This window comes from Nicotiana tabacum, chromosome 8 (assembly GCF_000715075.1).
Source record: "Nicotiana tabacum cultivar K326 chromosome 8, ASM71507v2, whole genome shotgun sequence".
NCBI classification, from domain to species: Eukaryota; Viridiplantae; Streptophyta; class Magnoliopsida; order Solanales; family Solanaceae; genus Nicotiana; species Nicotiana tabacum.
In genome coordinates, this window is record NC_134087.1 from 200,443,107 (window position 1) to 200,455,059 (window position 11,953).

Consider the following 11,953-nt stretch of genomic DNA (forward strand, 5'->3'; position numbering starts at 1 on the left):
TTGGCTAACTAACGGACTAAAAGCAGTTGACAAGCACCGAGGCAAACTCAAGATTTGAAGATAGCAAGGGCACATGATCGAATTGTTCAACTAGTATCACCATTAGACTTTTGATCTTAAGGGTTCCAAGCAAAATATATGATCGTTTTTAACACACACACACACACATATATATATATATATATATATATTTAGAATTTTTACCGAGATTAACGGGGTTCGGTGATCCCTGTAAGCTGTTGGTGCTTTTAACTATTAAAATAAAATGACTAAATGCCTTAAGAGTAATTACAAAAGACAAACATTTAAAAGTATATTTACATGTTTGAGATTGAGGTATAATTATTCTTATTATAAAAGTATATTTACTTAAGGACAAGCATTTCAAGGGATTACAGAAAAATATTAGGAATAAATTAAATAGTAAAAAGCATATTAAAATTATCAATCCAACACCATATCTATGCAACTTGTGTGTGAAGTGAAAGCTATGCAAATTGGGGTTACCTTTTCTTTTTCGTCATTAATTTTGTCTCTTAACAAATGCCCAAAATTCCAATCTTCCTTAACTATGTTCCAGCTTTGGGGGATGCCAGCTATTTAATTATTAGTCCTATTTGCACTAGTGGAGCCATCTTTGTCTAACGTGACCTGACACTTTTTTGTCGGAAAATTACGTATATTGTATAGTTATATAAAATAATTTTCATTGTATAGATAATATATATTGAATTCTCTTAGCTTTTTTTTTTGTGTCTTTATTTTTTCATATTTTGATCATCTTTAGTAAAATTCTGGTTCCGCCATTGGCTATATCATATATGCAACACAATATATTATCTATTTTCCCGCTGGATTTTTTGTCTATTCCATTCTTATGATAATAATACTGTAGATTGATCTTTTCCTAAAGGGTATGTATAAAAGATTGTTGAGGATTGGGTTTTAGTGATCAATTCAAAGATTCGATCAACTTGACGATATGTTGGATACAAGGAATAAAACTATTAAATTAGCACCTTTTAGTGGCCAAATTTAAATTAATATATTTGCATGGTTTTGTTAGATGAAAGTGAAGAAGCCCCCAACATGTTAATTATTCATACCTATAAAGAAATCCATTTGTTTAAGTTCCTTGTGAGAGGCTATTCATTTGCTGTTTCATCACACTATCAAAATATGTCAATTAGCATTTGTTCTCCTACACACAAAGCCCGGATTTTAACTTTATGAATTCTGAATTTTAGAGTAAAACTTTTAAAAGCTACTAACTGGGTTTTAAATTTACTATTCGTACTTATTTAATATTTTTTTTAATAAAAATACATTATTTGAGCAAAATATTCGATCAAACCCATATTGGGGCTTGTAGCTCCGCCACTGCCTCCCCCGCCAAAAAGTGGGAATGCCTATAATGTTTGTTTTTCCCTCTCTTTCAATCTATTTTTACCTTTTTTCTGTTTTCACATAATCATAAGCAATATTACTTAAGGATGTGGTGGAATGGACGAGTTTACCATCATTAATCAAAGGTAACGCAATGAAGTTTTGAAAATGCAAAAAAAAAAAATAATACTCCGAGTGGGAACTTACAATCGACTCTAATTATTGCGAATCCGAATTAATCGGGATCAATATATTTTGATACTTGGGATTGCACTTATGGATAAATACCCTTGTGGTGGGCAATAGTGATTGATTGTACTTTTTGGGGTTCACTAAGATTCTCATGCAATATATGCATAGCCATAATTGCACAGTAAGACGAAATTAAGACAGGCTGGTAGAGTATAAACAGTGGGGTATATTTATGATTTTGATCATTTTTAGACATGAGACTACTCTCATGATAATAGTCTCATCCCCATGTAGATTTGCAGTATCTTTGAGGGTGGCCACACCACTAGGACTTCACATTCCTCCTTTTTCACGGTCTTTTGTCTCTCAGTCCATAAGCGAATTTATAATTTAAAGTTTATGAGTTTATATATATATATATAGATAGATAAATAGCCTTAAACTACTCGATCAATAGCGAATTCAAAATTGACACGTCTTTAAATATTCTTAATCGAGAGAGTATAATTCTGAAATATATTATATCTAACTTCGTCTATAAGTACGACCATGTGCGAACCCCCCCCCCCCCCCCACATATATACACTTCAAAATATTGAGTCCTACCGAACTTACAAACACACGCTCTCTATCTCCTTCCCTCCCCGTAAATTCTCATTTAATTTAAAAAAAAATTTGTTTATAGGAATAGGGTGATAACCTATCATGGTAATTGCAAATTTCGAACTTTTAACGCTAAAAGTTGTATCATCTTGGAACGTACTATCCCAAATAAGACTACAAATTTCAACTATAATTAAGTAAATAATTTCACACACATATTTTGGAAAATGTGGAGACGCGACGGAAAGGTCTTGTCTAAAAATCTAAAACCTTTCACTTTCTAATGGAATCAGAGAAGAAAGATTTGATTTTCTGATTTGTTGATTTGCAATTGGTCTATCAATTAGAAAATTCAAATTTTGGAAGATTAAGGTAATACTAACGAGTAGCCACAAATACACTTTTCTTGATCCCGTGACACAACATGCTAGGGGTGCAGAGGGGAATTTCAAAAAAGGGTTAAAAGGACAAGAAAAGAGAATAAAGGAAATATTTTAAATACACTTCCACCTTTCTAACAGTAATATTAAATCTCATATTCTGTCACGATCCGATTCCACTACAGGCCGCGATGGTGCCCAACCCTATTGCTAGGCAAGCCAACACTGAACAAACTAGTAATTTCCCATTTAAATAGGTTACTAAGTGGATATTATCTTCTCATTTTATTAAAAGGTTTAGAAATTTGCAATTTAAAACACAACTAAAGCGAAAGCAAATAAGTGAAAACCGAAATCATGTAAACAAATCCAAAATCATAAGTTTACTAGTGTGTGCCAAGACCCGGTGTCACAAGTATGTGGGCAATCTAGTAGAATATACAAAATCATGCTATCCTACTGTCTGAAAGGAAATAGACAGAAAATAAAGACATAGAAGAGACTCCAGCTGCCGCAGAACGTCTCGAAGGGGCAGCTCACCGTGAAGTCTCAAGCTGGGGGATCAAGTCTACGCGCCTGGTGGATAACTAGATGAGTCTGCCTCAGATCCTGTACAATTAAGTACAAAAGCATAGTATGAGTATATAAACAATATGTACCCAATAAGTATCCAGTCTAACCTCGAAGAAGTAGTGGTGAAGGGTCGACTTGACACTTACTGGGGTCAACAATAATATAATTAAAGTGTTACGCTAAGCATGAATATCATAAATAATACTGAAAGCTTAACAACAGGAAGCGATAAATTCTTCTTTCATAATATAGTGCCAATTCCAGTCATATCATTTAACAATTTACATTCAATGCATTAAAATAATACATCTCACAGAAAGTCCAAATAAATAGCATGTACAAGTTATGCTGAGGTCATATGGCTCGATCCAACATAATAATAAAATGTGCACTGCCAGAGGGTCGAATGGCGCGAACGATAAATGCATCTATTAACATGCCGAGGCCAACGTCCCGCTCCCATGAGAGTAGTGAAAATAGTCACCCCGCTCGCGGAATATACTTGCGACGCGGTCAAATATAAATATAACAAAGTTCTTCTCAATTCTTTTTAAAATAATAATTTACTTGAAACCCTTTGAAATCTTAAAATTCTCAAAATAGTTTTATTCAACGCAAACCAACAAAATATGCTCAGATAAAGGTGTCCACAAAACATGGTGTATGCCTAGAACTACCCGAACATAACCAGAATAGTAGCTACGTACGGACTCTTGTCACTTCGTGCGTACGTAGCCCCCACAAATAATCATATATTAATTTAGTTCACCTATGGGAAAATTTTCCTCTTACAAGGTTAAAAAAGAGACGTACCTCTCTTCAAGGGCTACTTTCCGGTCCAAGCTTAAGCCCAAACCCTCAATTTGGTGTCGAACAATCCGAAACTATCCAAATAACGTAAAAACTAATCAATATAGGCTCAAAAGTTCATATTCCCACTATTAGAGTGATTACCCAACCCATATTGCAAGATTCCTAAAATTCACCCCAGGCCCACGTGCCCAGATTTCGAAAATTTTCTAAGAAAGTTATTACCTATAACCTTAGGATCAACAATATATGATTTTTACTACATTCCATAACAAATTTTGTGGTTAAATTTTATTTTTTATCAAAAACCTAGGTTTTACTCTAAACCGATAATTTTCACTAATTTACATGTTGTAATTTACCAATAAATTATGTATTAAACTCACATTAGGTAGATGTTACTTACCTCACAAAGCTAGGTTGAAATCTCTCCTTTTGAAGCTCCCAAATCGCTCAAGGATGTAATAAATGACCCCAAATATGCCTAAGTCCCGATTTTTAAACTCACTGCCCACCCCTTCATCGCGAACGCGACAGGGGCCTCGCATTCGCAAAGGCCATTGGCTCAGGCCCTCTGAAGTCCCTTCATCGCGAACGCAACAACTGACACGCGAACGTGAAGGCTAGCTTGGCTAGACCTTCGCAAACGCGATGGTAACTTCACGAACGCGAAGAACAAAGCTGGACCGACCCAGCTAATCTACTCTACGTGATCGCGAGAGACCTCACGCGAACGCGAAGATCACTAGCCTAGACCTTCGCGAACGCGGAGCATCTATCCCGAACGTGAAGAGCATTCCTTCCCCAACCCAACTCATTCTACGCGACGCGATGGTTCCTTCGCGTTAGCGAAGAAGGAAACCAGAACTGGGAAGATCTGGTTTCATGTATTTAGTTCCGAGGGGTCCGAAACTCACCCGAATCACTTGGGACCCCGTCCAAAGGCACTAACAGGTTTGTAATCATAATACGGACTTTCTCGAATTCTCAAAAGGCGAAAAACAACAACAAAACCAAGAATCATATCCCAAAATCAAATTGAATTGAACTTTGAACTTCAAGTTTTCCAAAACCGCCGAATGCGTCGAATCATACTTAGACTACTAGAAATGACACTACATTTTGCGTGCAAGTCTTAAATGACGTTATGAAACTATTCCCGGCCTCGAAATTCAATTCGGACCTAGATATCACCAAAACCCGCTCCAAACCAAATTTAAAGAACTTCAAAGTTCTTCAAGAACTAACTTTCCCTATTAGGCGCCAAAATGCTTACGGTTCATCCAAAACCCGATCTGGGAATACGCTCAAGTTTGAAATCATCATACGAACCTATTGAAACCGTCAAATCTCGATTCTGAAGTCGTTTGCTCAAAAAGTTGATCGAAGCCAAACTTGGCCTTTTAGGCCAACCTTAAGGAACCAAGTGTTCCAATTTCAACCCAAACTCTTTCAAATCCCGAACCAACCATCCCCGCAAGTCATAAATCAATAAAAACAAGTACGGGGAGTCTTATTTAGGGGAACGAAGTTCTAGAAAGTAAAACAACTTGTCGGGTCGTTACATATTCAGAGAGAGAGAGAGAGATCAGTGTGTGAAAGATGCAGAACTGTTGGAAAATATTATGGGCTTTTTTCAATTTTAGTCCACGCCAGAATATTTACATTTTGTAGCAAAACAAATGTATAAAATTTCTATAATTTTGAATATAACATAAAAAATGTATATATATAAAAAATATATACATAAAATATACATTTTCGACTATTATTTTGAGAGTAGCTATACAATATCATTTTCTCATATTATTGGATAGGGTCCATTCATAAGGGGTACTGGATGACCCATAAGTCCATTAATAAGTCTTCCTCCTAAATCCTACTTATAACTTATAAATACACAACTTTGGGTGTATAGAAAAGAGGCTTTCTCTAACATTTCTAATGAACAACAAATGACGGTTAGGGTTTGATTCTCTGCATTATAGAGCTACCTGTCACGTGAGGATTCTTAACGATCAGTAATTCGAGTCGGGTTGCTGATCAATTGAACAAGAAAAGGACTAAAAAGAAAGACCACCAAAAGTGACGACCACCAAGACATGCATAGTAATTCGATCTTTTGATCACCGATGCTCTGTTTTCGCTAACAGAGGAATCCGTAGGTCTCCTAACTAGTTTATACTACGAGAACAATCAAATGATAGCAACATGTGTGCAATGACTTTGTATGAATTGAGACAACACGAAAATGATTAGGCCAGCTTATCCACTTTATGATAGGAAAACAATTTGGAAACATTATTTTACCGTATTTGATTGGAAAGTAAAAACTATTTCCAAAGACAAATGAAGACATTATTGTATCCTTTGTAGCAATAATGTTTAAGAAAGCAATATGTGACGTTGCAATTTCTTTTTGGTTTAAAGAAAATTTGCTTTAATATGTTATCAGACATTCTCGTGTTTTGCATTATTATTTGTTTACCCTCAAAATTGGATAAAAATTGAATTTGTAAGTTGTTTTAAGGATACGTGAATTAAATTGATACAAAGCGATAACTTAAATTATAATCGGAAATAAAGCATGATGAAGTAAACTCAAACCACACAAATTAGACAGTAACGACCTTGGGAGGAGGGTCCCCTTTGAACAGGATGCACTTCGATAAGTATCAAGACACAATTTAAATAGAACTTAAAGAGAAAATAACAGTATATTACTTCTGAGTGGATGTTACAATGCGCTTTACAAATAATCAGACCCTCTTTATATAGCAGGGGAATCCTACTTTAAGTACAATCCTATAAAAGGTAGAAAATCCCATGATTTGCTAATTAGCCGGTTTCCCATTGATACGTGCCGAGATTCCTACCGTGATACCTGACTGATTACATATATTTTGACCTTCAGTTATCCAGTCTGACAAGGTTTCCTCGAGCTCTTCCGGTGTCAGGGTCGATTCCGGGGTTACAAACTCGATGTCCTTGAAGACGGGCGTTCTGACCTCGTATTCTAGTTCGATAGAATCCAAGGTTGATCTTCAACCGTTCACATTTCAATCCCGATCTATCATTCAATAGACGAGCCTAATTTTGATGGTATACATATATTCCTCTCATTTTTCGGAGAGTAAACGACGAGAAATGATATGAGTTCCTGATTCTCCCCTCGATACCCCGCGTTAGCAACGACAAAATGAGTGAAACGTCTCGTCAGTCATGTCTTAACGACACTAAATGCTCGTCAGTTGTTGGTAGGCCACTCCTAGTTTTGAACCGTCATTTGAAAATTATAAATACCCCTTCCTTCATTCAATCAAACTTTACATCCAAACCTTTACTACTCTTGTTTTCCAAAATCTTTGCATTTTCTAGCACTTGTACCCAGATTTTTTGAGAGCTTTGTTAGAATTAAGCGTACCCTTTAACTTCCTCTTCTTCATATTTATCCAAAAATAGTGAAGACTTCTAAGACAGTCCCTCAGAAAGAAACCGCCTCTTCTTCCCGGCCAGCCGGCGATGAACCAGCGGCGGAACCTCCTATTGACGCGTTTATCTCTGGCGGTTGCTCGGTGACCACCGACTTCAAAGTTGAGAAACCTTCACCCATTTCGGGCCGAGGTAAAAAGGTATCGAGGTATATTTTCTCGATCACTGAAGATATCCTCCCTACGGTCATAAAGGACTACAACTGGGCCGAAAAAGACGTGGTGGTCCCTGGGCTCGAAGAAGACATCATTACCCATGTTAAGGGATACTTAAGTGTTTACACTTATCCCTTTATGTTGGGCTCGTTGGACCCAGTGATCATTACTTCTACAAAAGGTACGAGGTGTGTCTTGGTCAGATCCACCCTCGTTCTAGAGGATAGTTATTCTCCTCCGATTCTTCGTGAGCAAGATTGATGGATGCCCATTCACATTGTTGATCATCTGATGTGCCTATACAGTCCCCGATTCTTCAGGGGGGATTGATTAAACTTGCACACCGGGCCACCAAATCCCCATTCTCGAGCATCGATAAAGATCGAGACCGAGGTTGGTTAGGCCTTTTTGTCTGAGTGAAGACCTCGGACCTAATCCCGGCCAAGGACATGCTGTTCCCCAAAGAGTGGAACACAAAACATAATTAAATTTCCCCTTTTCCAAGATTTTTATATTTTTGCTCTCTTTTTCCTCTTTCTTATCGATGTTTGGTGGCGATGTAGCTGTTGCTCAGGTTCTAGATGTAGTTCCCCTACTCAGGGAATGGGTCGAGGCATCGTCTCTAAGAAATTGTATTCCGAGTGCACATGGCGCAAACTTTAGAAAGGCCAGTGGGAGGCCCGTTCTCACGGTGAGATTCCTTTCTTGAGTGGATAATGCATTGGTTTCTCATATGCTGCCTTACTCATTTCTTTTTTCTTTGTAGTCTTTGGGAAGAATGTTGTAATGAGGCCTCTATCCAACGATGAGGATAGCCCCGCTGAGTCCCCTGCTTCGAGGAAGGGTAAGGAGAAAAAGAGGAGAAGGCCTCCGAGTTCTCGAAACTCGAAGAAGAAAAAACAAAAAATGAGGTTGGTGCGCAAATCTAAGGAAAACACCAGCGCTCGAGAGCTCCCATCAGACTTAGTCCACCCACTGAGGGATGAGTCCAAAAAAGAAGAAGAAAATTCTGAACTGGTGGCTCGCGTGCGAGGCAATGTTGTATTACCGCAAACCAGGGGGGCTGTTGAGGAGGCATGGCCGAGGCCTCCGAATCAGGGAGGGGTGAGGCCATTTTGCCCCAAGTTAGGGAGGCCGACCAACATACTATGGCTGGTGCTTCTCGGGTAGAGGATTATGCCCTGAAGGACCCACCTGGAGTGATAGATCTCTCTAAGTCGCCCTTATTTACCGACTCCATGATCCACGACGCCCGAACGCTAAAAGAATGCCCAACTGAGGGGCCCAAGGGGTGGCAAACCCTTTTAACCACTTCTTAATGGTTTAGATTCTTCCACCTCGAAGGACGTCATCGGGCTAGGTGACTTACCGATACCAAATAAGAGTCCACCTTCGGGAACTAGCGGGCCTTCTTTAAGTCCGAAACTAGTAAACCAGTTCCCAACTCCGAGTGCGGATCCTGGCCAGAAGTGATCAATTATTATGTCCATTCCAGAGGATGCCCGGGTCCTCTATGCCGCCGTGGGGGTTGCAAGTTATCTTCGGTGCTTGGTTACCGAAGAGGATCAAGTAAATATGAACGAGGTAGAAGCGCCCTACCTGTTCAACGAAGCCCAACATGCGCTAAACCGGGTAACTTCAAATGCCTCTTGACGACTTTTCTATTATGTATTTACATTAAGATGATTGTAACCTTTTCCCTTGTGTTTGTAGGCCTCGGTGTTCCATCACGAGACTTTTCTCCAATATCGAGAAGAGTTAAACCCACCATGAGGCCGAGACCCGAGAGCTCATCGAGAAGAGGGTTGCTTACAAGCTTTTCAGTGAGCAATGTGAGGAGAAGGCCAAGAAACTTCAAGATGAGATGGAGGAGGCCCAGAAGGAGCATGCTGGCTTGGTCGAGCAGGTAAGAAGAGGCTTTGAGGTTAGTGACGATGAGTCAGATATGGTGGCTAATGGTCCAAACTCGCAGGCCCAATAAAAGCTTGACCATATCGGACAGCTCTGGGCAGAGGTGGATGCAGTAAAGGCTGAAGCTGAAGAATGTAAAAATAATATGGACCACCTGGTCTCAGAAAAGAAGACCGCCCAGTCCTAATTGGCATCGGCTGAGATTCAACTTCGAGCTTTAAAGGAGAAGTCCTTGGCGCATGCCAAGAAGATTGAAGAGCTCAATTCCCAGCTGAATTTGGTCGTCTCTGATCGGGAAAATCTGGTCAGGATCTCGGAACAGTCAAGTCTGAGGCCAAAGTAATTAAAGATAATGCCGACGAAATGATAGCCGTTTATAAGGCTGATGCCGATGCGGCTCAGGTTCGGGCAAAAGAAATTATCGAGCATGCAAAGTGGAAATCTCTAAGGGAGGCCCTCGAGGAAATTCATGCTCGAGGCTTCAACTTATCAGCTGAGCTCGAGAGTGTCAAAGAGCTCGAAGCCGAGGCCAAAATATTGTCCTATCCTGAAGACGACGATGGGTCCAAAGATTTGGGTGAGTCCGAGGGTGGAGGAAATCCCGAAGGTGACGATGTTTCCCCCAACGAATACTAGGTCACTTAGGCTTTTAGATGTTTTTATTTTTTGTATTTTTGTTGAGGCCATTTGGCCTTTGTAAAAATTTGCATCGAGCTATTTAGCCCTTGTAAAAAGAATTGATTATGAATATAAGGCTTTTTCCCTTCAACAGCTTTCGAATTTTCTCTTTGCCTTATTTACTTTTATTTGCAAAGATATAAATGCCTTAGCATGAAATAGTTGGGTTTTGTTTAGAGATTCGAACAAACTTTGCCTTCAACTTTATTTCATTTTAAGGCATCGTGGGGGTTCAGTGTGACCGAAAGTTTTCCTCCCAAAGTACTTAGACTTTTTTAAGTCATAGTCTACCGCGGGTAGCCTTTAGAACCGGCTAAGAAATTTTAAGGCCTTGTTATTTTTGTTATGGGCCTCGGACGTCTCCGAGCCATGTTTATGTGGCCGTAGCCTTTATAGTTCGGGTGTTGCCCCGTGTTAATATTGTTATCCCGAGTTATCCGGGCTTGCCTAAGATGCCAGTCCCCGAGTGGGGGTGGCCTTAGCTTTTAAAATTTGGGCATTACCTTAATAGGACTTATTCCTCCGAGCTCCAATTGCTCGGACCATCCAAGTTTGGTTTTGGACGGCAGTCCCGGGGCAGGAGCGATCATTTGAACTCAGACTAAGGTGGCCCTTGGGCTCAATACAATTAGGAGATTGGAAGTAGGAAATTCCTTAAGAAATGCGGGAAGAATTTAAAAAGACACGATACTTATCCCCAAGGAAGAGACTTCTTTTTATTCTTGTGCATCATAATTACACGTGTACAAACTTTGTGTTAGGGCTCGAGCAATCTATGTGGGCACGGTTTATTTGGCCGTTTGGCCCTTACAATAACTCCTATTGATCGAGACCCTTTGGTTACGAAGTTTCTTCCATTGCTAAAGTTGATAACCGAGGGTAATGACCCCCAATATTCGAGGTTGATCATAGGGAAGCCTTGGATACTATTAATATGATCTCCGACACCAGTTCATGACCGATCTTCGATTCTAAGTTGGCACGATCCACTGTTGCCTGGTGAAAAATCTTGTCGAAAAACCCATTTGGTACAAAATCGATTCAAGGGAAAAAGATTGCAACACGTGCTTTCAGGCCTAAAAATAACTGATAGTCCAAAATATAAGTAAAAAGAAAACGAATGGGGTCGTACCTTAGTAGTAATATCGTTTCAAGTGAGTTATATTCCAATTGCTCGGTAGTTATTCGCCGTTCATCGTTTCGAGTTTATAGGACCCTTTCCGGTGGTTTCGAGTTCATCGTTGCTCGGTAATATCTCTCGATCCGTTGCTTTTGGACAGCCAACCGAACGAGGGCGACTTCACACCTTTGTCCAATAGCTTCAAGCTCTTACTCATGCCCTTATCATTTGATTCCTTTGTTACATATCAGAATCTGATACTCGATTCTCCAACTTTGATTGGTATTGAGCTTCGGCGTCGTAAACTAATGAGAAAGGAGTGGCCCCAGTACTGGACTTCGAGGTCGTACAGTATGCATACATGACTTCAGGTAGGATTTCCTTCCATTTTCCTTTCGCATCGGTCAACTTCTTTATGAGGTTTTAGAGTATGGTTTTTGTTGGTCGATTCGGCCTGTCCATTCCTATTAGGGCGGTAAGGTGTTGATAGGATCCTTCTAATCTTGTGGTCTTCAAGAAATTTGGTTACTTTGCTACCGATTAATTGTTTTCCGTTGTCGCACACGATCCCGGACGGCATTCCGAACCGACATATGATGTGCCTAGGCTTCTACCCACTTGGAAAATAGTCAGTCATAACAAAAATTAATTGA